The 24,779-nt window shown below is 51.2% G+C and overlaps 1 pseudogene across 1 annotated transcript in view; it reads right to left on the reverse strand.

The window, feature by feature from the left end:
- LOC108590197 (gamma-tubulin complex component 5-like) overlaps window positions 1-24,779 on the reverse strand; it is a 58,508-nt pseudogene that overhangs the window by 26,968 nt on the left and 6,761 nt on the right. The window contains exon 6 of the transcript XR_013520607.1: window positions 18,647-18,810. The product of XR_013520607.1 is annotated as a gamma-tubulin complex component 5-like (transcript). The remainder of the gene's footprint in view (window positions 1-18,646; window positions 18,811-24,779) is intronic.

Genomic DNA, 24,779 nt, shown 5'->3' on the forward strand with positions numbered 1-24,779 from the left:
TTCCAGGTTCAAGCTGGAACTTGGGCATAACTTTCTCATCTTGGCAGTGATTTCCACAACTACCTGTCCATTGTTGTTAGCTTCTCAACAAGTTAAATTTACCACAGACTCTTCCTTCTGAGTCCAGCAGATAATCTAATGCTAGTCTCTTTTGACAGACTGCGTTTCTTGTGTAGATTGTACAGCTATCAAATCTAAAGCTTTAGATGTTTCATTAGTTATATTTTCTAAGACTGCTTGTAATCTGATAAGGCAATTAATCATGTAGATGGGAGTATGATATCCCCACATCCCATCTTGTGCCCAAGAAGCAAACTGTAATTATTCTCTCTGGAGGCCAATCTGTATCTCTCCAATAACCAATTTGACATAAGCCTCATGCTAGGTCAGAATATGAGGTGTGAAAGTTTTGTGTGTGTATACACTTATCTGCATGTGCTCAGGCACGTACATACACACACACACACACACACACACACACACACACGTGCATGTGCATACAAATATAATGACAGAGAATAAGGAAAACAGAGGAGAACAGACACACGAGAAACATTGTTTAGTCCACCAAACAAGGCCACTAGGATTTCATTATTTGTGGCCAGGATTTTTCAGACACTGGGATAGGTTATTAAACTTAATCCTAACTTTTTTCTAGTAGACTGAGCTTTCTTTTGACCATTTTAACGTCTGAAATCAACATATATAAAGAGAATGTAGGCAAGCTGGGAGAACAGACAGAAACAAGTTTTCTGGGACGTGAGTGAAAGAGTAAGCGTTGGACCCATACTGAAAATATCTTGATTTTGTATCAGTGAAGTCTTCAAGTAGAAATTCTCATGTACCTAGTTCTCTGTGGGGGGATGGGTCCAAGAGTCAAAATTTATGATGAGCCTAAAAACAGGAGCAAATGAGCAGTGGCCCTAAAAAGGGATATACAAATCAAAAAAATTGAAAGAGCTAGAGGAGTGAATAAAAAAAAAAAAAACTCAAAACCTAGCAGAAGACAAGAAATAACTAAGATCAGAGCAGAATTTAAGAAGACAGAGACACAAAAAACCCTTCAAAAAAATCAATAAATCCAGGAGGTAGTTTTTCGAAAAGATCAACAAAATAGACCACTAGCCAGATTAATTAAAAAAAAAAAAGAAGTCAAGGCACATGTGAACTGATGCAGATGGCTTTTGAGAGTCTCAGTGATGAAGGTGAGATGTAGGGCTAAAGGTGAGGAAAGACAGCGTTCATTACCATAATCATAAAGTTATTACAAGGTCCCCCTGGACCTTGTCTTTAAGGTACTAACAATTGGACTTTCTCCATCTGTATTAACTTACTCTCTATCTATATATGTATAGATATATATAGATATCTGCATTTTGGCTGAGTTCCCTAAGAGTTTGCTTTTTTAGGGGAGGATCTACAGTATCTCTCATATCTCAAACATGTATTCTATTTGATACTCTTTCCTGACAATTGTGGATGTTAGAAAATATTTCATCCTTTTTTTGAGGGGAAAGTATCATACAAGCATATGTGGAAAACATCAAAATGCAAAATGTAAAAAGAAAGGAAAATTTCCAGGAGCACACTATTAATTTATTCCCCAAATAATACATATTTCCTCTGTGCTGGAGATAAGTCAGTGATCAGATCAAGGCAGGCAAGATTTCTGCACTCCTGAAGGTTATATTCTTAAGCAATCTCTGAGTATAATGAGGACCAACGCTATAGATCTATAGTTATGAGATGATGCCTGTATGTAAAAAGAACAACAATCATAGGTTTAGGGAGGGAGAAATTATTTCAGGCAGCAGAGCTGTATGATTAAAGCATGACTGCAAGAATGCAATGAGAAATGGACTGGTTTGCCTGAAGTCCAGGGGTTGGATACAGGAATATTTGGGGACGACATTTGAGAGATAGATAAGGAACCACTGGAAACTTGTGAGCAGGAAAATGACACAATAAAACTGATGATGACAGAGTAAACATGGAATCTGTTGTGATATCCCCTTTATCATTTTTTTATTGCATCTATTTGATCTCTCTTTTTTTTTAATCTGCTAGTGGTCTATTTTGTTGATCTTTTTGACATTTTGTAGCCTGGCCCAGAATAACAATACCCAGACCCGCCTCCATATTTAGTCACCCATTATTACTAAAAACCTGATTATTTCTTTCTTAGTAATCATACTTATACTATATTTACTAAATCCTCTTCTTCCAATTCCTGTAAGAATGCTTTCATTGAATGAGTATTTCTCCCATCTTTTATAGAAAGGACACATAAAAATCATCTCATTAAACAATTTATGCCTCAGTCCTATAAAATAGTAATTCAAGATATTGGTTATAGGTTGACTTAATGTCATTTCTACACATTAGATTTCTGCATGTCCTTTATGTCCTTTATGACTTGCACTGCTTGTCCTCTCCTACTAGCCTCCTATTTCAACCTGCTATAGGTTTCCCAGCAGGTGGTACCCCACTTCATTCTTTGAGACTTCTTTCCTAATTTTCACTGGGTCTGAAAATCAGAACTTCATCAGTAATTTTTCAGCCCTTGACCTTCACTTTCCTTATGGTTAATTTTACACTGACTTATTTTGTATGGTTGCCATCAAGAGGCATGCTTTTCTTTGTTATTAACAAAAGCCAGTCATTAGGAACCATTTAACTTGTATGTTTTGAAGGAAATAAACAATTTTACACCATCATTTTTCTGACATTTGATAAATCAAGGAGACTTTTTAGAGCCCTTCCAATTCTTAAGGTGATTCTTTGCCTTGAGTTTTCTGCTCTAGATTTCTACCCACTGGCTCATGGATCTGATCATTTGAGTTCTGTGATTGAAGCATCACTTTCTAATCTGGCCACTTCTGCAGAGTCAGAAACTGGCATCAAATAACACATAGCCTTCCAGATTCATGAAGGTTTTTCCTTACATAAATTTTTACAACTTCCTCTGCAGGAGCAAATTATTGCACACTAGATTTTATTTTCTACCTATTCAAATGTGTTTCCAATTATTCATTTATATTCATTCATGTATTCCAATTATTCATTCAGTAGGGGGGTGTATGGGTGTGATGTTAAATTATTGATAATAATGCATACAAAGTTTAGCCTTAAAATGTTGTTTTCTATCTACTATGCATCTGAAATGAGCTGTCAGCCTTAATTTTCCATGACTAAAATGAAAGTTTTCCCATTGAACAATTAAGTAACAACTTAGAATGACTTTATAGCTGTTCCCGTTTTATTACACATTCAAACAGTCAGCCTATGTAAAATCTTAAATGAAAAATGAAGGATTCAAATCTCCAGAAACTGGTTTCAAGCCAATCCCATAAACCCTGCAACTCTTTCAAGAAAATATCAGTAAAATAATTACATAACTTTGTCAAAGTTAAATTATAGAGCAAACTCTACCTATCTTAATGGCCCACCCAGCCCAGCTAGGACTCCAAAATGCCACATCCCCTATTATAGAAGAACAAATTGTTTTCCGTTTCTGCGCACCCTGCCCTGCTACATGGTTCTGGCCCTAACCCCATACATAGCCCTGCCACTAACCCTGTTGCTGGTCCTGTCATAGTCCTTGCCCTGCTCTGGCTTTGTCTTGGTCCTGACATTGCCCTTCCCTGGTCCTGGTCCCAGCCTTGTCCCTGCCTCTGCATTTCTCTGGCACTGGTCTGGACCCTGGTCCTGCATTGTACCTGTGCTGCCTTTGTCCTGCGCCTTTGCTCTGTGCTATCCTGGACTGGCTCTGCCCTGTGTTAGTGCTAAGCTGGCCCTGCCTTGTCCTGGTCCTCCCATTGCCCACCCCAACACTATCCTGGACCTGAACCCTCCCTGGCCAGGCCCAAGCACTGTATTGAATCAAACATGACTCAGCCCAGGACATTCCCTGACCTTGCCTCAGCCCTTGCATTTGGCTCAGTGTCACTCAGTAGTGGCACAATCTGGCCTTGCCTTGGCAATTGCCCTGCCATCTCTATGGCCTGACTCTGGTCCTGCCCTACCCTGGCACAGCCCTGGTCCTGATCCCACCATATTCCTGGCCCTGGCCCTACTTGGCTCTTCCCTCTGTGTCCTGGTCTTGCCTTGAACTGGTCCTGAACTACGCTGGCTCTGCCTTGCCCTGGCTCTGCCCTGGACTGACACCTGACCTACATTGTCCATGACATTACCGTGGTCCTTCCTTGCCCTCCTCTGTCCTGGCCCTGCCATGTGCTGGGCCCAGTGCTTCCCTGGCCCTGTTCCTAGTCCTGGCCCTACTATGCCTCTGCCCTGCTCTTGGCTATGCCCTGTGCTACCTCAGTCATGCTCTGCCCTAGCCCTACTCTGCCCGGGCCCAGCCATTGACCTTTCCTAGTCCTGGTTCTGCGCTGGCTGTGCCACTGCTGTGAACTCTCACTGGCCCTGGCAATGTCCTGGTTCTACACTGGGCATCCACTGACACAGGACCCACCCTAGGCCTCCCTTTTCCCTGGCCCCTCCTTGGTCCTGCATTGTCCCTGGATCTGCCTTGGCTATGGCACAGCACTTACCTGACCATGTTCTGCCCTGGAACTACCATGCCCTGGTTCTGCCCTGGACCTGTGTTATCCTAGTCCTCCCTCACCCCTGACCTTGCCCAGACCCTACCCTGGCCTGCAATGTCCCTCCCTACCCTGGTCTTGCCCACCCTGGCACTTCCTTTCATCTGCTCTGGCTCTAGTTCTGACCTAATCTTGCCCTTGACTTGGCCACTCCCTGACCCTGCCTTTTCCCTGACCCTTCTGTAGACTTGCCCTCGCCCTTGCCCTGGCTCCTTTCTGGCCCTGCCTTATTGTGGGACCTTCAATGTTCCTGCAATGCCATCCTGACCCTGTCCTTACTCTCCACTGGCTCTGTCCTGCCTTGGCTCTCAGCTACCCTACCTGAATCTTCGCTGACCCTATACTGGCCATGCCATGTCCCTGCCCTTACCCTGAGTCTACCCTGATCCTGTTTCTGCTCCTGGAATTTGTCTTGTCCCGTCCCTGGACTGTGACCTTACCCCTGGTTTTTCCCTGGCCATGACCCAGCCCCAGTCCTGTCCTGTCTCTGGCCCTGCCCGGTTCTGTCCCTGCTCTTCCCCAGCCCAGACTATTACTCGGCCCCTGCCCTGCCCTACACTACCCATGTCAGGGTCTTTCCCTTGGCCTGGACCTGACTTGGCCATGGCCCTTAGCCTGCCCCTCATCTTGCCATAGACTTGACCCTTACTTGGCCCTCAGTGTGCCCTGGCTCTGGCCCTGCCCAGGCCCCTAATTACACTTGCCTTTCCGTGGCCCTCTGCTATGCCAGCCCTGCCATTCACTGGCCCTGCTCTGATCATGCCCTTGGCATTTGGCCTGGTCCTGCAGTGTCCTTCCCTGGCCCAACCTACTTGCTCTATCCCAGCCCTGTCCTGGCCAAACCCTAGCCCTGCCATTATCAAAGCCTTGACCCCAAACCTGCTCTTGCCCTTCCCTTGCTCTCCCGTGTTCTGACCTTGCCTTCGCCCTGCATTCCTGCACTTGCCCAATCTGTCTTCACACAGCCTTGTTCCTATCTTCTCAATGGTCTTGCCCTAACCCTGGCCCTTTTCTATCACCCTATATCTTGGCACTGTACTGGCCCCACCATAACTTGGCCCACGGCTTACCCTGGCCCCGTTTCTAGTCCTGCCTCTATTATGGCCCTGCCCTGCATTATCCTAGCCCTGTACTGCATTGTCCCTGGCCCTAACCTGGCCTTCTGTGCTGTCCCTACCTTTCCTTTGTCCTGGTCTTGGTTCTGCCCAGGTCCTGCCCTTGCTCTGGATCTTCCCTGGTACTGCCTTCTCCATGGTTCTGCCCTTGCATTCATCCTACCCCTGGATCAGTCTTGGACCCACCTTTTCCCTGGCCCTTCTCTGGCCTTGTCTTTGCCATGGTCCCTTTCTGGACCTGCCTTGTTGTGGGACCTGCTCTGTCCATGGCAAGGACATGGCCCATGGCCGTGCACTGATACTGGCCTGGCTCTGTGCCATCCTAATTCTACCTTGGTCTTGATCTTGCCCTATTCCTGGTCTTGCCCTTTTTCCTGACCCTGCCTGCCTTGCCCCTCACTCTGTCCCTAGTGAAGAGCTGGCCCCAGCCCTGACCTTTGACTGCCACTGCCCTTGCTCCTGACCATGGTCCTTCCATGGTTCTGGCCCTAACATTGCCCTGCCCCAGCCATGTCCTAGACCTGGCCATGGATCTACCCCTGTCCTGGTCCTGGCACAAGCCCTGGCATGGACACTTCTTTGCTTAAGTCCTTACCTGACCCTAGCCTGGCCCTGACACTGTCCTGGTTCTGATTTGCCTGGGCCCTACCCTGATACACTGCCCTAGCCTTAGCCCTGACACTGGCACTGTCACTGTCCTGGCCCTAGCATTAGCCCTGCTGTGCCTTAATTTGGTCCTGACTTTTTCTTTCCTGGTCCTGGTCCTGGTCCTGGCCCTGGCCCTGCCCCAGTGCTTCTCTCACTCTGGTCTGGACCGCCTGCACTGGAACTGCCCTGTCTTTGTCCTGTACGATCCTGGCCTGTCTCTGCTCTGTGCTGGTGCCAAACTGGCCTTGCCATGACCTGATTCTTCCATCATGTTGCCCAACCATGCCCTGGGTTTGTTGTGGTCTTCCCATGTCCCTGACCCCTCCCTGATCCTGCCGTAGCCCTGTTCTGGATCTAACCCTCACTTAGCCCTGGCCCTTCCTCAGCCTTTGCACTCAGGGCTCCGTTTCACTCAGTCCTAGCACAATGTGAATGACCATGGCACTTGCCCCACTCATCCTGCCATAGCCCTGACCCTGAACTGGCCCTGTACTGGCCCCACCATACCTCTCTATGATCTGGCTCTGGTCCCTGCCCTGCCCTTGCCCTACCCTAGCACAGCTCTGGACCTTGCCCTTGTCCTGCCATATTCGAGGCCCTGTCTCTACACTTGTCCTGGTACTGACCTGCCTTGGCCCTGCCGTTGTGTGTGTGCCTTAGCCTTGCCCTCACCCTGCACTGTTCTTACACTGTTCCTGCTCTACCTTGGCACTGCCTTGGTTCAGGCCCCGCCTTCTCTGGGTCTGGACATGTATGGTCTTGCACTGGCCCTGACCTGGGACCACTCTATCTCATGACTGTATCACTGCTGTGCCCTCATCTGCCCTGGAGCTGCCATACCCTGGGCTCAGTGCTTGCCCAAGCACTACTCCTAGTCTGGCCCCTGCTTTGGTCCTATGCTGCCTTTGGCCAGACCCTCTGTTACCTTAGTCCTGCTCTGCTCTTACCCTACTCTGGCCGTACCCTGCCCCAGACCAGCCTTTATACTGTAACAGTCCTGGTGCTGCCCTAGACCCGCCCTTTCCCCGGACCATCCCTAACACTGATCCCTGAACCAACACGGCCTGGCCTTACGCTGGCCATGGAAATGTCCTGGCCATGCACCGGGCATGCGATGGCACTTGACCCACCCTATACCTGCCCTTTCTCTGACCCCTCTTAGGCCCTGCATTGTCCCAGGACCCGTCTGGCTATAGCATGGCACTGACCCTGCCCTGTCCATGCAAAGACATAACCCTGCTCTGCCATATCCTGGTTCTGCCTTGACCATGTCCGTCTCCAGCAATCCCGTGGCTCTGTGTCATCACTGTCCTACATTACTCCTGAACTTACCCTGGCCCTACCCTGGACTTCCATGATCCTAGCTAATCTGGCCTTGCCCTGGCCCCTCTCTAGCCCTGCCTTGTTGTAAGCAATGTTCTGTTCATGTTCTGGCCCTGCTCTTCCTGTCCGTGCCCTGACATCACCTGGTCCTGTCCTTGAGCTACACTGACTGTGCTCTGTCATGACCCTGACCTTGTCCTGGTCCAAGCCCATGGTCCTGCCACGTCTCTGCCCTAGACTGGGTACTACCCTGTTTCTGGTACATCTAGGGCCTTGTTCCTATCATATCCCTGGCCCTAGCTGCCCTGGACCATAACACTGCCCTGGCCTAGATGGGTTCTAATCTGCCCTGCCCTGCCATCTACCTGCCCTGGTCCAGCCTGGCCCTTCCCTTGATCTTCATTGCACTGGTCTTGCCCTCGCCCTGCGCTGACACTTCACTAGCTCTCTCTGCCTTGGCACAGCCTTGGCACCAGCCCTGCCTTCTCCCTAGCCTTTAGCTGGCCTTGGCCCTGACCTGGACCTACCATGTACATAACATACCCCTTTCCCCTGTCCTGTCCTCCTCTGTACTGGCCCTGAATTGGCCTCACCAGACCCTTGCCCAGTGCTTGCCCTGACCCTGTTCCTACTCCTACCCTGGCTATGGCCCTGTCCTGATTTTGACCATACCCTTGCTATAGTTGACATGCTCTGGCCCTACCTTAACCTTACTGCCGTGCCTTTGCTTTTTCCTGGTTCTAGTTTTGCTTGGCTCAGTCCTTACTCTGTCCTTCTCCCTGCATTTTTGCTGAACCAGCCCTGATCCTGTGCTATCCTAGTCCTTCCATGTCCCTGACCTTGCACTGAACCGAGACTTGACCCTTTGCCCTGGCTCTGCCCAGCCATTACCCTGTCCCTAGCCCAGACCTGGCCTGTGCCCCCACCTTGGACCACTACTGTCCCTGCTCCTGACCCTCGTCTTGCCCTCGCCCTGGCATGGACCCTGGCACTGACCTTTCCCTTGATTAAGGTCTTATCCTAACCCTGCCCTGGCCCTGGTTCTGACCCTGTCCTGGCTCTGATTTCCTGGACCCTACCCTAGTATGCTGCTCTGGTCCTAACCTTGACCCTGGCCCCACCACTGTCCTGGCCCTAGCTCTATTGCCGGTCCTACTACAACCCTGGCCCTGGTCCTGCTCTGTCTTTGCCTTGGTCCTGACATTTCCCTTTCCTGGTCCCTGTCCCAGCCCTGCCCTGGAGCTTCTCTGGCCCTGTTCTGGACCCTGCCCCTCTATTGGAACTGCCATGCTTTTAACCTATGCTATCCTGGACTGGCCCTGCCAGTGGTGGTGCTTACCTGGCTTTGCCATTCTTTACTCCTCCCATTGCCCTGCCTAACACTGCCCTGGTTGTGTCCTGGCCTGGTCCAGGTTCTGATCCTGCCCTGGCCCTGTCTTGGATCTAACCCTGACTCAGCCCTGCACCTTCCCTGACCCTGCCTCAGCCCTTGCATTCAGGTCTCAGTGTCACTCAGCCCTGGTACTACCCAGCTATGTCTTAGAACTTCCTCTACGCACACGATGGCTTGGCTCTGGTCTTGCCCTTCTCTTGCCCTGCCCTGGCTCTAGTCCTGTCATAATCCTAGCTGTTGCTCTACCCTTGACCTGGTCCTGACCCACCATTACCCTGTGGTTTTGTGCCCTGGGCCTTATCCTCACCCTACATTGACCTAGCACTGATCCTGCTCTACCCTGGATATACCTTCTTCTCCCCGGCCTTGCCCTGGACCTGCACTGGCTAATCCTGGGCTTATTCTGTCCATGACATGGCCCAGACCCTGCCCTCCTCTGCCCTGACCCTATCATGCACTGGGCCCAGTGTTTTCTTGGCCCTTTTCCTAGCCCTACTCCTGCTCTAACCCTCCCTGCTTTTATCCATGCCCTGTGCTACCTTACTTCTGCTCTTCCCTGACCCTATGCTGGCCATAACCTTCCCTGGTATTTCCTTTGCCTTGTTGTGGTAATGGTTCTTCCCTAGCCTTGCCCTTACACTGGAACCTCCCTAGGCATGCTCTTGCTCTGGCCTTGTCCATGCCCCAAGTTTGACGTGGCCCTACACAGGCCCTGGACTTTCCCTGGCCCCACACTGGCCAGGCCTTGGCATTGGACCCATGCCTGTCTTTCCCCTGGCCCCTCCTTGGCTCTGTGTCTTCCCTGGACCTACCACAGCTATGGCACAGCACTTTCCCTACCCTGTCCTGTTCCTACCATGCACTGGTTCTGCCCTGGCCCTGCCTTCCCCACTCATTACCAGGCTCTGTGCTACCCTAGTTCTGCCTCGGCCCTCAGCTTTCCCTGGTCCTAACCTGGTCTGCCATGGCCCTCCCTATCCTGACTTTGCCCTGCCCTGGCACTCCCTTTGGTCGGCCCTGGTTCTGATTCTGACCTGGCCCAGCCCTTGTCTTGGCTCCTCCCTGGGCTTGCCTTTTACCTGGTCCTTCTCTGGCCTTGCACTTGTCCTTGCCCTAGCCCCTTCCTAGTCCTGCATTGTGGGCTCCGCCTGGTCCGTGTCCCAACCCAGACCTATCCTACACCTACTCTGCCATCCCCTGGTCCTTACTTTCTCTACACTGGCCCTGCCGTGTCCTGGCTGTGCACTACCCTATTCCTATCCTGCCCTGACCCTGCACTGACCCTGACATTGCCATGTCCCAATCCATGGCCCTGCACTACTTCTGGCTCTGGTCTTTGTTTTGTGATGTCCATGGCTGTGACTCTACCCCTGGTTTTTCTCTGGCCATGTAGCAGCCCTGGTCCCACTCTGCATCTTGCCCTTCCCTGCTTCTGGTCCTGCCATAATCCAGCGCTGACTAGACCCTGCCCTATACTGCCTATGCTACGGCTGTGTCCAGGCCCTAACTTGGCCATGGCCCTCACACTGGCACTCATCCTGCCATAGTCCTGACACTAACTTGGTCCTGCCCGATCTCTGGCCTCTCCTTTCTATTGGCTGGCCCCGTTCTGGTCTGGCACTTTCTTGGCCCTGTCCCTGCCCTAGCCCATACCTGCCATGGTCTTTCCTTGGCCCTCTGAGATGCTGGGTCTGCCATGTCCTGGTCCTGCCTCTGCCATGGATCTGCTCTGAGTTTGGCCTTGGCATTCAGCCTGGCCCTAGCCTAAACCTGCCCTGCCTTGGAACTGGTCCTGCAGTGCTCTGCTCTGGACCAACCTTACACCTGGGGCTGTCTGGGCCCCATCCTGACCCTGTCTTGTCCATGTCCTATCCTCCCCCTGTGCTGGCTCTGCCCTGGCCCCACCCTGACCCTGACTTAGCCATGTCCTATCCTGCCCCTGTCCTGGACCTGCACTGGCACTGCCTTAGCTCTGGCTTGGCACTTGTTCTGTCCTCTCTATGACATGGCTCTAGTTCTGCTCTGCCCTTCCCTGTTCTGGCAGAGCTCTGGCCCTGCTTGTGGTCCTGCACATTACTGCCCATACCCCTACCCTTGTCCTGACCCTGAGCCTCCATAGTCGTTCCCTTCCATTACCTAATCTTGCCCTCACCCCACACTGGCCTTGCACTGGTTCTGCTCTACCCTGGCTCTGCTTTCTCCCTGACCTTGCCCTGGCCCGGCCCTAGACTAACCCCAAGTCTACTCTGCCTGTGACAAACTCTGGTCTTACCCTGCCCTCCTCCGCCCTGGCCCTGACATGCAATGGGCCCAGTGCTTACCCTGGCACTGTTCCTATTACTGTCCCTGCTATGACTCTGCCCTGTTTTTGGCCATGCCCTGTGCTACCTTAATCCTCCTCTGCCCTGGCACTACCCCAGCCATACCCTGCCCTCATCGAAACTTTGAATTATCCTTGGCCTGGTTTGCCCTGGCACTTCCCTTGCTCTGGGCCCTCCATGTCCCTGCCCTTTCTCTGACTCTCTCCCTGCCCCAACCTTGGTCTAGCCCACATTGGTCCTCGCAATGCCCTGGGCCTGCACCAGGCATACATTGGCACTTGACCCACTTTCTCCTACTTTTGCCCTGGCCTCTCCTTGGCCCTGCATTGTCCCTGGACCTGCCCTTGTTGTGGCACAATGCTGACTCGGTCCTATCCATGCAATTGTTCTGACACTGCCCTGCCTTTCCCTGCCATGCCATAATTCTGTCTTGGAATTACGCTATCCTAGTCTGCCACGGTCCTCCCTGTCCTTCCCTTCCCCTACCCAGGTCTTCCCTTTGGTCTACTCTGGCTCTAGTTCTGCCCTGGTCCTGCTTGTGCCTTGGCCCCTTCCTGGCCCTGCCTATTCCTTATGTATTCTCTGGCCATGACCTTTTCCTGGCCCCTTTCTGGCCCTGCTTTATGCCGGCCCTAATAGATGTTTTGCCATTTCTGGCCCTCTCCTGGCCCTAGTCTTGGTCCTGTCATGTCCCTGGCACTGACGTGCCCTTGGATTTTCCCTAGCCATAACAGTCCCAGTCCTGCCCTGGTCCAGCCCTGACTGGGCACTACACTACCCACTTCCCTGGCCCTACACAGCCCTGTCTTTTCCATGTGCTACCCTGTCGCCTGCCCTGGACCTGTGCTGGCCATCGTTTGATTCTGGCCCTGCTGCTCCTGCTGAGTCTGGTCATGGCACCAGGCCTGCCAGTGGTCACTGTCCTGGTCATGTTCTGGCCGTGACCTGGACTTGGATATCTCCTGAGCCTGATTTGTCCCAGCCATGCCTTGACCTGTCTCTGCCCTGGTCCATCAAGGCCATGCTTATACTGCTCTTTCCCTGTCCTACCATGACCCATGTGTGCCATGGCCTAGTCTTACCCTGCACTGGTTGTGCCTGTACCCAGCCTGCCCTAGCTCCTCCCTGGATGTGCTCTGAACCTGCCTTGGCTTTTGCCCTGTCTTCTCTATGACCTGCCTTGACTCTGCCCTTATTTAGCCAAGGACGTGCGCCCAGGCCTTTCCATAGCTCTGGCCCTAGACCATCCTAGATCCAGGCCCCTAACCCTGCCCTGGACCTTCCCTTGCTCTTCAGTACCCTTTGATTCTCTAGTCGTGGTCTTGCCCTGCATTGACCCTGTACTGGAGGTCTGTGCCTTGGCATGGCTTTAGCCACGCCTTTTCCCTGGCCTTGCCCTGGACCTTCCTCAGGCTGATGCTGGAACTACCCTGTCGATGACATGGTCCTACCCAGTCATACAATGTCCTGATGCCACCATACCATGGCCCTCTGCTTTTCCTGGCCCTATTCGTAATCCTGAGCCTACTATGGCACTGCCCTGCTTTGGGCCGTGCTCTTTCCTACGCTACCCCTTCCCTGTAACTAACCTGGTCTTGGTCTGCCCTGTACCTGCCTTTGCTTCCTCCTGGTTCTGAAATGCCCTAGCCCTGCCCTTGCTCTAGACTCTTGCTAGTCCTTCCTTCTCTGTGGCCCTACCCTTGCTCTGGCCCTGTTCCTGGCCAACCTTGGCCCTGGCCTGGCCTGGCCCCTGGCTCTATGTTGATCTTGGCATGGCCCTGGCCCTGTGCTATCCTAGTTCTGCCCTGTCCCTGATCTCGCTCTGGTCCTGGTCTTTCCAATTTGCCCTGCCCTACCTTGGACCCCACCCTGCCCCTGAACCAGGCCTGATCCCTGCTCCTGACCCTGGTACTGCCATGGCGCTGACCCTGTCATAGCCCTCCCTCAGACTTGTCCTAGACCTGGTCATGGTCTTGCCACAGCCCTGGCCCTATCATGGACCCTGACACTGTCCGGGCTCTTATTTGCCAGGCCCTACTCTGATGTGCTGTTCTTGCCCTAGCCTCCACCCTGGCCATGTCACTTTCCCGGCCCCAGCCCTGTTACTCGTCCTGCCGCGGCCCTGGTGATGCTCTTTCTTTGCCTTGACCTTGTCCCTTCATTGCACCAGCCCTACCTTTGTCCTGTGCTATCCTGGCCTGGCTCTATCTTGCCGCAGTGCTGATCTGGCCCTGCCATGGACTGGCCTTTCCACTGCCCTGCCTGACCCTTCCTTAGTTGTTCCCTGGCCCTGAATATTCTTGGTCCGTCCTTGGCCTTGTCTTTGATGTAACCCTGACTCAGCCCTGGATTTTCCCTGACCCTGCCTCAGCCCTAGTACTTAGGATTCACTGTCACTAAACCCTGGAACTACCTGGCCCTACCTTGGCACTTGCTCTGCCTTCTCTATAGCCTAGCTCTCGTTGTGCCCTGGGCATGCTCCTGCAATATTCCTGAGCTTGGCCCTAACTCCTTCAGTGCTCTGGCCTCACCTTCCCCTGCATCAGTCTTGCACTGGTCATGTTCTAGCCTGGCTCTGCCTTGGCCCTGGCCCTCCCTTCTCCATGAACTTGCCCTGGTCTTGCCCTGGGCAGACCCCAGGACTAATCTGTCCATGAACTGGTCCTAGTCCTGACCTCCCCTGCCCTGTCCCTGCCACACAGTGTGCCCTCTGCTTGGCCTAACCCTGTTCCTAGACCTGTCACTGCTATGACCCTCCCCTGCTTGTAGCCATGCCCTGTGCTACCTTAGTCCTGCTCTGGCCTAGCCCTACACTGGCTGTGTTTTGTCTTGCCCTACTTTTGCCTTGTCCTGGGCCTGCCCTTACCCTAGAAACTTCCTGGCACTGCCCTTTGTCTGGCTCTGTCCATGACCCAGCCTTGTCCTGGCCAATGGTGGCCCTGGCATTGCCCTGGCCCCCACTGGCTGTGCTTGGCACTGGACCCATCCTATGCTTGTTTGGCCCTGGCCCCTCTTGGCCCAGTATTGTCCTTGGACCTTCCCTGGCTATGACATGGTGCTGATCATGCCCTGTGTATTCCATGGATTAGACCCTGCCCTACCCTGTTTCTGCCCTGGCAAAACACTGGTCCTACCCTTCCCTAGTCTGCCTTAGCCCTATGTATCCTAGTCCTGCCTTGGCACTGACCTTGCTGTGACCTTACCTTGGTCTTCCTTACCCGCTTTTTCCCGGCTCTAGCCCCACCTTTAGCCTGTGCAGGCTCTGGTTCTAACCTAGCCCTCCTATTGCCTTGGCCCCTCACCCTTCTCTGGCCCTGCCCTTGTCCTGGCCACTTTCTGGCATCGTCGTTTTACAGGCCCTGCTCTGCCCATATCACAACTCTGGGCTTCCATGTGCCTGTCCTGCCATAGCCTGGCCCTTTCCTGGACCTGCTCTGACACTGGCCCTACCCTGTTTGACTCTATGCTAACCTAGCCCTGCCCTGCCCTGACTTTGTGCTGGGCCTGACCTTGACCTGTGTCAAGTCCTGTCCCTGCAATGTCCCTGCCCTGACCCTCATTCTTCCCTGTGTCTTACTTTGTTCTCTCCCTGGTCTTCTCCCTGTCATGACACTCGTTGTGACCCTGCCTCTCGTTTCTCACTGGCCATGATCCAGCTCAGGTCCTGTCCAGGCACCAGCCTGACCCCAGTCCTGGTTCGGCCCTGGCTGACCCATGACCGGGCACTGAATTAACCAGTACCCTGACCCTGACTTGCCCATGGCCCTCACCCTGCCCACTTGTCTTGCCATGTTCCTGATCCTCTCTTGTCCCTGGACTTTCCCTGGCTCTGGTCTTGCCCTCCTTCTGTTCCTGGCACTGCCATGGCCCTGACATTTCCCTGGCTTTTTCTGCCATAACCTTTCCTTGTTCCTGCACTATGCTGTACTTGTTCCTGCACTATGCTGTATTTGTTCCTGCCATGAAACAGTCATGCCATTGCCCTAACTTACCCTGCATGTTTTGTGCCCTGGCCCTGCCCCTCCTTAGCCGCTTTCTGGTCCCACCCTGTCTCTGCCTTGACTTTTGCCCTGGCCTGATCTGATCCTGTCATATCCCTGGCCCTAACCCTTCCCTTATCCAGGCCCTGACCCTTACCCTGCCTTGTCCTGGACCATGGCTCTGTCCTGGACATTCCCTGCCCTTCCATTCCCTGGTCTTTCTCTCATCCTAAAATGACACTGCACTGGCACTCTCTGTCTTGGCACAGCCTTGACCCTGGCCCTCCCTTCTTCCTGGTCCTGGTCTTGCACTGTCTTCCTCTGTTATGGGCCTGTACCTGGCTCTGGTCCTGCCCTGTTTCTGCTCAGTCCTGGCCCTCATCTTGGTCCTGTCATGTCCCTGGCTGTTAACCTGCCCCTGATTTTTTCCTGACCATGACCCAACCCTCTTCCTTCCCTGGCTCTGGTCCTGCCCTGGCACAGTCCTGACTGGTCACTGCCCTTTTGCTTGCCCTGCATTGCCAGTACGAGGATCCTTACCCGGCCCTGCTTCTGTCATGGCTCTCATTTGGCCATGGTCCTGATCCTACCCACTCCTCCAGCCATCCTCCTGTCATCCTCTATCCTGGCCCTGTACTGGCTGCAGCATGCCCTGGCCCAGTGTTTGTCCTTGCCCTGATCCTTGTCCTTCCCCTGCTATGGTCCAACCCTGCTTTTGGCCAAGCACTGTGCTACCTTAGTCCTACTCTGCCCTAACCCTACCCTACCCTGGCTCTATCTCTGTTTTCTCCTTGTCCTGGTTCTGCCCTGGCTCTGCCCTTACCCTGGACCCTGACTGGCCCTGAGCTGCAGTGGTCCTGTCCCTGACCCAACCTTGACCTGGACCTAAACTGGCTCCGGCAAAGTACTTGCCATGCAATTGCTGTGCCTTGGCACTGGACCCACCCTCTGTCTGCTTTGACCCTGGCCTCTCCTTGGCTCTGCATTTACCTACCCTGCCTATAGCATGGTGCTGACGTTGCCCATGCCATTGAATTGACCCTGACCTGGCCCTGTCATTCTCTGGTTCTGCCCTGGCACTAGCCCTGCCTTGGTCCTGTGTGATTTTAGTCCTTTCATTCTCATGTCCCTAACCTTGCCCTAGCCCTACCCTGGCTTGCTATGTCCCTCCCTACCCTGGTCTTGCTCTGTCCTGGCCCTGCGTTTGGCCTCCTCTGACTCAGGTTCTGAACTGGCTGTTCTTGGCTTCAACCCTCCCTGGCTTGCTTTTTCTCTGGCCCTTCTCTGGCCTTGCCCTTACCCTTGGCCTTCCCTGTCCCTGCTCTGTCATGGTCTTGGCCCTGCCCTGACCCCTATCTGCCCTGCCCTTTCCTTGTCCCTGTACTACACTGGCCCTAGCATACCCTACCCCTTCCCTGGACCTGGGCTTGCCATGCCTTCACTATGACCCTGCCTTTTGTCCTGACATGACCCCACACTTGCCAACGCTCATGATCCTGGTCCTGTTCTGTGACCTGTACTTGGACATATCGTGGGCCTGATTTGTCCCGTCCTTGCCTTGACCCTTCCCTGCCCTGTCGCCACCATGGCCTTGCCTGTTCTGCTCTCTCCCAGGACTGACTTGGCCCTGCCATGGCCCAGTAGTGTCATTGCCCTTGGCTATCCTACCCTGGTTGTGCCCTGTCCCTGGTCCCTCCCTGGACCTGTCCTCGCCCTACCTTGGCTTTTTCTCTACCCTCTGTGTGGCCTAGCTCTGGACCTTCCCTACCATGGCCCTACCCTGTCCCTGCCATATCCCTGACCATAACCCTGCTCTTATCCAGGCCTGACCCTGACCTATCCCTAGTCCCTGGTCCTGCCAAAGTCCTGCTCTGACTCTGCCATAGTCCTGGTCCTGCTCTGTCCTGATATAGCTCTTCTCTTGAACCACCCTTCCCTGCCATGCCCTGGCTGTATCTTCACCTTGCCCTGGTCCTGCCCTTGGCCAACACTCATCCAACACTCTGGCTTAGACCCTGACCTGACCCTACCTTGGCCCTTAACCTAGCTTTGACGAGGCCCTGAACTGGACCTGGCCCTAGCCAAGACCTAGCCCTGCTCCTACACTTTGTCTTGCAACAGCCCTGGACCTGCCATGGTCCTGAACTGGACTTGGAGGTATCCTGGCTCTGAATTGCCCTGGCCCAGCCTTGGCTTGTCTCTGCTCTGGTCCTAGCATCGTCTTTCCCTGTTTTGCCCTGTCTTGGCATTGAAATGACACTACAACATCCCAGTCGTACCTACGCCCTGACCTACCCTACCTTGGCTATGCCCTGGCCCTGGTCTCACCCTTGATATTCACTGACCCTGCCTCTGCACTGGCCCTACCTTAGCATTGTCCCTGCCTTCTCTATGAACCAGTTCTGGCCATGCCCTTCCACGAGCCTACTTTGTCACAGTCCTTGTCCTGCCCCCAACCCTGGTCCTGATCCTGATCCTTATCCTACTCAGGCCCTTCCTCGACCTTGCCCCTCTGTTATGGCCCAACCCTGGCACTAACCTAGATCCTGGTCCTGGCCCTGCCCCACTTGAGGCCTTTCCTGGTTTTTCCCTGGTCCTGATCCTGTCTGACCCTGAAATGCATGACATTACCCTGGCCTTGCACTGCTCTGGCCTTGACTCTGTCTCTGTCACTGTCCTAGCCACAGTCCAGTTGCCGGTGGTGCTATGGCCCTGACCCTGTCCCCTCACTGTTCCATGAACCTGGACTATCCTTGCCCTTGTTCTGTCCCTACCCTGGCCATTCCCTGTCCTTGCCTTCGCCTTGGCACCACCCTGGTCTGGCCCCTGCCTTGGTCCTACCCTAGGTTTGATCCTACCCTGACCATCACTCTAGACTTGGCTGGGCCCTGTCTTGGGCCTGACCATAACACAGACTCAGCACTTTGGGAGGCCGAGGTAGGCAGATCACCTGAGGTCAGGAATTCAAGATCAGCCTCACCAACATGGTAAAACTCTACCTTTACTGAAAACATGAAATATAGCTGGGCGTGATGGCAGGCACCTGTAATCCCAGCTACTTAGGAGGCTAGCACAAGAGAACTGCTTGAACCCAGGAGGCAGAGGTTGCAGTGAGCCTAGACTGTGCCACTGGACTCCAGCCTGGGCGACAAGAGCAAGACTCCATCTCAAAAACAAAAAATATTAATGGGCAAAATAGTTCCAGGTTTCTAATGTTCAGTGTTCTGAGCAGTAAGCTTTCATTCCTGAAAAATGTACTTACCAGAACATTCTTCAGTGATGTCCAAGAAGTGAGGTGTGTCTGCTATGCAGAGATGAGTCAGCAGTAGTCAAGAAGCAGGCGGCTTGTCAACTCTGCCACACCAGAAACGACACTCAGCAGGGCTTAGCAACAGCAGTCTCCCCTCCGAACCCACAAGGTAAAGTCTAGGAGGAAGCAAGAGGGGAATTAGCAATGTTACAGAGGAACTGCTGAGCTGGGGGGCCCCACAGGAAGGAAAATGCCAGGAAGATAGAAGCTTCTGGCCACAGTGTTCTCACGTGGATTGTAATTAATAAGTAGCTTTGGCAGCCAACTCAGAGCAAGCTCATGAGGAGAGATGGGGTCACAGAGCTGTCTGGCAGTTCTGGAGTTAAGCCCGGCCCTGGAGGAGCTGAAATCCAGGGTGCCACCTGCATCTGCATGGCTGGAATCAAGTCCATCACTTATTCTCCTCTTCCCTCCAAACTATCACTGTAAGAGCCTGCTCTGCCACTTACTAGCTGTGTGACCTTAGGCAAGTTACTTCATGTTTCTGAGCCTCAGTAAATGGCAGCTAGTATTATTGTTCATTGTTCTCAAAAGTGGTTAAATTTTTATAGGGTCATGCACAGCCATAATCAGTTAGCACTGGGAAAGGCAAACATTTCTTCTGATGCATTAGGTGGTAAATATTTAGACACATATATATACTTATATCATACATACATAGCTACAGGCACTCAGACACTGGCTTTTTCACCAACAGCACTGACTTTCTGGCCAAGACTGGATTGATCAGTGGTCCTTCTCATGCCGCATTTTCATGTGAAGTGTCAAAGGCTGCTGCCTTCTCTGTCCTGTCATTACACAACACTGAGTGAGCCCACTCTGGCCCCACTCCTGAAACCTCAGGACTGGGATCAGGAAGTGAGACGCCAGGGGCCTCTCTTGCCCTGAAGTTCTAGCTACAGCCCCAGCTCTGGGCTCACCCAGGGGCCGTGTTTGTGCACTCCCAGGCCAGTGTGGGCTACACTGTGTCCCCCCTTAGAAGACCTGGGGATGCTGAAATGAACCAGATGTGTCAGCAGCCAGAGAGAAAGGCAGCGGCTAGTGTGGCCACTCACTGGGGACTCCCTGCATCCCTGGGCTGGTGTGGTTAGAATGACAGAAAGATAAGAAACCTGAAAAGACCAATTATGGGTAATGCAATTAAAGTAGTAATAAACAGTCTCCTGTCAAGGAAAAACACAAGAATCATGGTTAGCAGCCTTTGACACTTCACATGAAAATGTGGCATGAGAAGGACCACTGATCAATCCAGTCTTGGCCAGAAAATCAGTGCTGTTGGTGAAAAAGCCAGTGTCTGAGTGCCTGTAGCTATGTATGTATGATATAAGTATATATATGTGTCTAAATATTTACCACCTAATTGATGAATTCAATGAAATATTTTTAAACGAGCTAATACCAATTTTTCTTAAAATATCTGCCCAAAAATGAAGAGGAAGAAATACTTCCAAACTTGTTTTATGAGGCCAGCACTACCCTGGTACAAAAACCAGACCAAAACACAACATAAAAAAGAAAAATACAGGCAAATATCCTTGTTGAACACAGATACAAAAAACCCTCAACAAAATACATGAAAACTGCATTTGACAAGACAATAAAAGAATCATCTGCCATGACGAAATGGGATTCATCTGAGGAATACGAAGCTGATTCAACAAACACAAATATGTACATATGCTACATCACATTCAGTAAATTAAGAAAAAAACCATATAATCATTTCAGTAGATGCTGAAAAACATAAAATTCAACATTCCTTCATAATAAAAATTCAAGAAAGCTATTTCATTACTGCTGCCACCAACAAAAGATACCTGGGGACAACCAAAAAGTTGGCTAAATTTTAATAGGGAAAACAATGAAAATACCTTGGACATGTTAGTTAAAACTTGACACTATAAAATATGTTCTACAAAGATAAAATCTTTAGAAAACGTAGCATAAACAGTGTCTCTTATGCAGTTTTTTGAGAGAGTCTTGCTCTGTTGTCCAGGCTGAAGTACACTGGTGTGATCTCAGCTCACTGCAACCTCTGCCACACGGGTTAAAGCGATTCTCCTGCTTCAGCTTCCTGAGGACCTGGGATTACAAGTGCATGCTACCACGCCTGGCTAATTTTTGTATTTTTATTAGAGATGGGGTTTTGCCATCTTGGCCTGGCTGGTCTTGGAACTCCTGACCTCATGATCCACCCATCTCGGCCTCCCAAAATGCTGGGATTACAGGTGTGAGCCACTGAGCCAGCCTGTAGTATTTTTTCTATATATTATCTTATTTGGTCTTCACAATTCTTCTTTTTTGAGACAGTCTCGCTCTGTTGCCCAGGCTGGAGTGCAGTGGTGTGAGCTCACCTCCCGGGTTCAAGTGATTCTCCTGCCTTAGCCTCTCAACTAGCTGGGGTTACAGGCATGCACCACCACGCCCAGCTAATTTTGTAGTTATAGTAGAGATAAGGTTTCACCATGTTGGCCAGGCAGGCCTTGAATTCCCGGCATCAAGTGATTCACCCTGCCTTGGACTCCAAAAGTGCTAGGATTATAGGCACGAGCCACTGCACCAGGCCTGCTCCACATTACTGAAGGAAAATGGGCCATGGTAGGCCAAGCAACGTGCCAACCTGGGCTCAGGTGATTACTGCTGGAGCAGACATCAAAGGAAGTTAACCTTGCCAGCACCCAACTTGATCTTCCCTGCTGGAAAAGTCTGTCTTTCCTCCTGCCTGCCAGGTGGGTGGTCAGGTACTGGCTGAGGAGACTTCTCTGTAAGATGGTGCTGGGGAAACATTTAACAAAAGCAGAAATATAGACAGGCACACAATGAGAGGTGCTGAGAGGGTTCTGGCCTACCCAGCATCCAAAAGCTGCCCAGACTGATACCTAGCAAGCACATGGCTTTCAAAGAACCAGAGGCCACTGGTTCAGCCACCAGGACTAACATTTAGGACAAGACATTTGGCAGCTTCTTTCTAATCTTTAAACTTGAAGCATGCAAGTCAGATGGAGGGTCAAGGCCTGGCTCAGCCATTGATCAACCATGTCACCTTGGACTCCTCCTTTCTCTGGGCCAGTTTCCTCATCCACAAAGTGGGGATAGTAACTGCACCTCCCTTGTAGGACTATGAGAATAATTAGGATGCATACAACTTAGAAGAGTGGCCAAGAAACTACAGACCACTGCCTATTTCTACACAGGGGTTTCAATGGGACACAGCCAGACTCATTCCCCATACATATTGTCCACACTGCATGGACAGAGACCACACGGCCTGCACGACTATCAGCAGTCACTACCTGGATCTTGACAGGTAACCCTGGCTTAGAATGATGCCTGGAGCATGAGAAGTACTCATGAAATGTTAGCTATTATTTAAACCCAAAGTCACCTTTAGCATGATAAATGTGAGTATGTGCACAAAGATACAGACACAAGCACTGATTGTAGTGGTGTAAAACAGTAAATAACTATGACATTAATTAACAAGAGGCTGATAAAATTATCGAACATCCATACTACAGAATACCATAGTCATCCGGCTGGGCACAGTGGCTTGTACCTGTAATCCCAGAACTTTGGGAGGCTGAGGCAGGAGGATCACTTCAGGTCAGGAGTTCAAGACCAGCCTGGGCAACATGGTGAAACTCCATCTATACTAAAAGTACAAAAACTAGCCAGGTGTGGTGGTGCATGCCTGTAATATCAGCTACTGGGGAGGGTGACATTGGAGAATCGCTTGAACCAGGAGGCAGAGGTTGCAGTGGGCCGAGTTTGCACCACCATGCTCTTGTCTGGGCCACAGATAAAGAGTCTGCCTCAAAAAGAGAACAAAACACTATACAGCCACTTAAAAGACTAAGGGAAATCTGTGTGTATACACTGTATATATCAACATGTAAAGATTGCTAAGATGTTTAAATAACCAAACATCATTAAGTGAAAAATGTATGATAACATATACAATATGCCCTCACTATGTTATAAAAAAATTACGTATGCACAGCAAAGACCGTATACTACTTAAAAGTACCAAGGGAATTTCACTTTCAGCATACATGTTGGTTCCATACTATTTAATGTTTTTAATGAACTATAGTTTCATAATTTTTCTCATTACTTTATCATTTTAGTCTCTCTCAGGCTATACCCAAGAGCCACACTTTTAAAACCTTTCTATCTTTACGCTTCAGGGACAAACCAGAGCACGGCTGAATCTCCACTCCTTATGCTAAATGAAGCAAGCCAGACTCCAAGCCCACATGTGACTTTCTGGAAAAGGCAAAGGAGCAGGACTAAGGAACAGACAGGTGGCTGCAGGTGCAGGGAGGAGGAGAGAGGTTGCCTTCCTGAGTATCCTGACTGTGGTGGAGTCACTGTAGTCCATGCATCTGTTAAAGCTCACTGAACTAACTGCATGCCAAAAAGTAAATCTTACTATATGTAAATTTTAAAGTAAATTTAAACACACACACAAACTTAGGGGATACATTTTCTTTGAGCATGGCACACAGACAGTCATCTTAACACAGGACTTCAGGGTGCATTGGTTGCAGGGACCCTACAAGTGCACACCTGCCACAGCCCGCACCCACCCACAACATGACTCGTTCTTCCAGGCTCCCTGCCTGTGGGTCTAGACTTCACATGGAAAGCACTGGCCAGCAGAGGCATAGGGCAGCACATGTGGGGCCCCGCAGGTTCTGGCCTGTCCCGGGCTCTGTTGCAGCTACCAAGCTGTCAGGCACAGCGACACACACCCGCATGTGCAACCCCATGGCTCCGGCCATGCCTCACCCCAGAGTCCACCCGATGACTCCAGGATACACCACTGCTCCTGGCGTGGCCACGGTGCCCTCCACTGCCAGAAAACAAATGCTCCAAGCCTCAGTCCCCAGGGGTTCCGCGCAGCACTTGGCTCCACCCACAGCCGTTCCCTGAGTGGACTTCATGGCAGAGCAGGCACCGTCCCGACGCCCCTCTCGGTGGCTCATGCTTGCAATCCAAGCACTTTGGGAGGCCAAGATGGGCAGATCACCTATCACCTGAGGTCAGGAGTTCAGATCAGCCTGGCTAACATGGTGAAACCCTGTCTCTACTAAAAACACAGAAAATTGGCTGGGCGTGGTGGTGGGTGTCTGTAATCCCAGCTACTCAGAAGACTGAGGCAGGAGAATCACTTAAGCCAGGGAGGCAGACCTTGCAGTGAGCCAAGATCACACCACTGCACTCCAGCCTAAGTGATGGGAGTGAAATCCTCAAAAAAAAAAAGGCAAATGATCCGAACAGACATTTATCCAGAGAAGTCATACAAATGGCCAATAAATAGATGAAAAAAATGCTCAGTATCACTAATTACTAGAAAAAATGCAAGTCAAACCACAATGAGGTAACATTTCGGCCCAGTCAGGATGGCTATTTATCACAAAGACAAAAAATGACAAACGCTGGTGAGGATGTGGAGAAAAGGGAACTCTGACACAATGTTGATGGGAATATAAACTAGTGCAGACACTACGGAGAACAGTTTGAAGGTTCCTCAAAAAACTACCAGTAGAACTACTATAGCAATCCCACTGGTGGGCATTTGCCCAAAGGAAGGGAATCAGGAGACATCTGCACCCCATGTTTAATGCAGCACTATTCACACAGCCAAGATACGGAATCAACCCAGGTGTCCAACAACAGATGAATGGGTAAAGAAATTGTGGTACACACACACACACACACACACACACACAGAGATAAACAAGAATGAATCCTGTCATTTGCAGCGACACTGATGGAAATGGTGAACATTATGTGAAGTGAAATAAGCCAAGAACAGGAAGTTAAACACTACGTTTTCACTCATATGGGGTAGCTAAAAAATGTTTATCTCATGTTAGTAAAAAGTAGAACAGGATACTAGATGCTGGATTTTGCAGGGAAAGGGGAGGAAGGTATTTGTTAAAGGATACAAACGGCTAGCTGGAAGGAATAAGTTCTAGTGTTCTGTATCACTATGGGATGCCTACAGTTAGTAAAACAGTTATACATAACTAAGAGGAGGACACTGAATGTTCCCAACATAAAAAAGTAGTAAATGTTT

This window comes from Callithrix jacchus, chromosome 7 (genome assembly GCF_049354715.1).
Source record: "Callithrix jacchus isolate 240 chromosome 7, calJac240_pri, whole genome shotgun sequence".
In the NCBI taxonomy this organism is placed as follows: domain Eukaryota; kingdom Metazoa; phylum Chordata; class Mammalia; order Primates; family Cebidae; genus Callithrix; species Callithrix jacchus.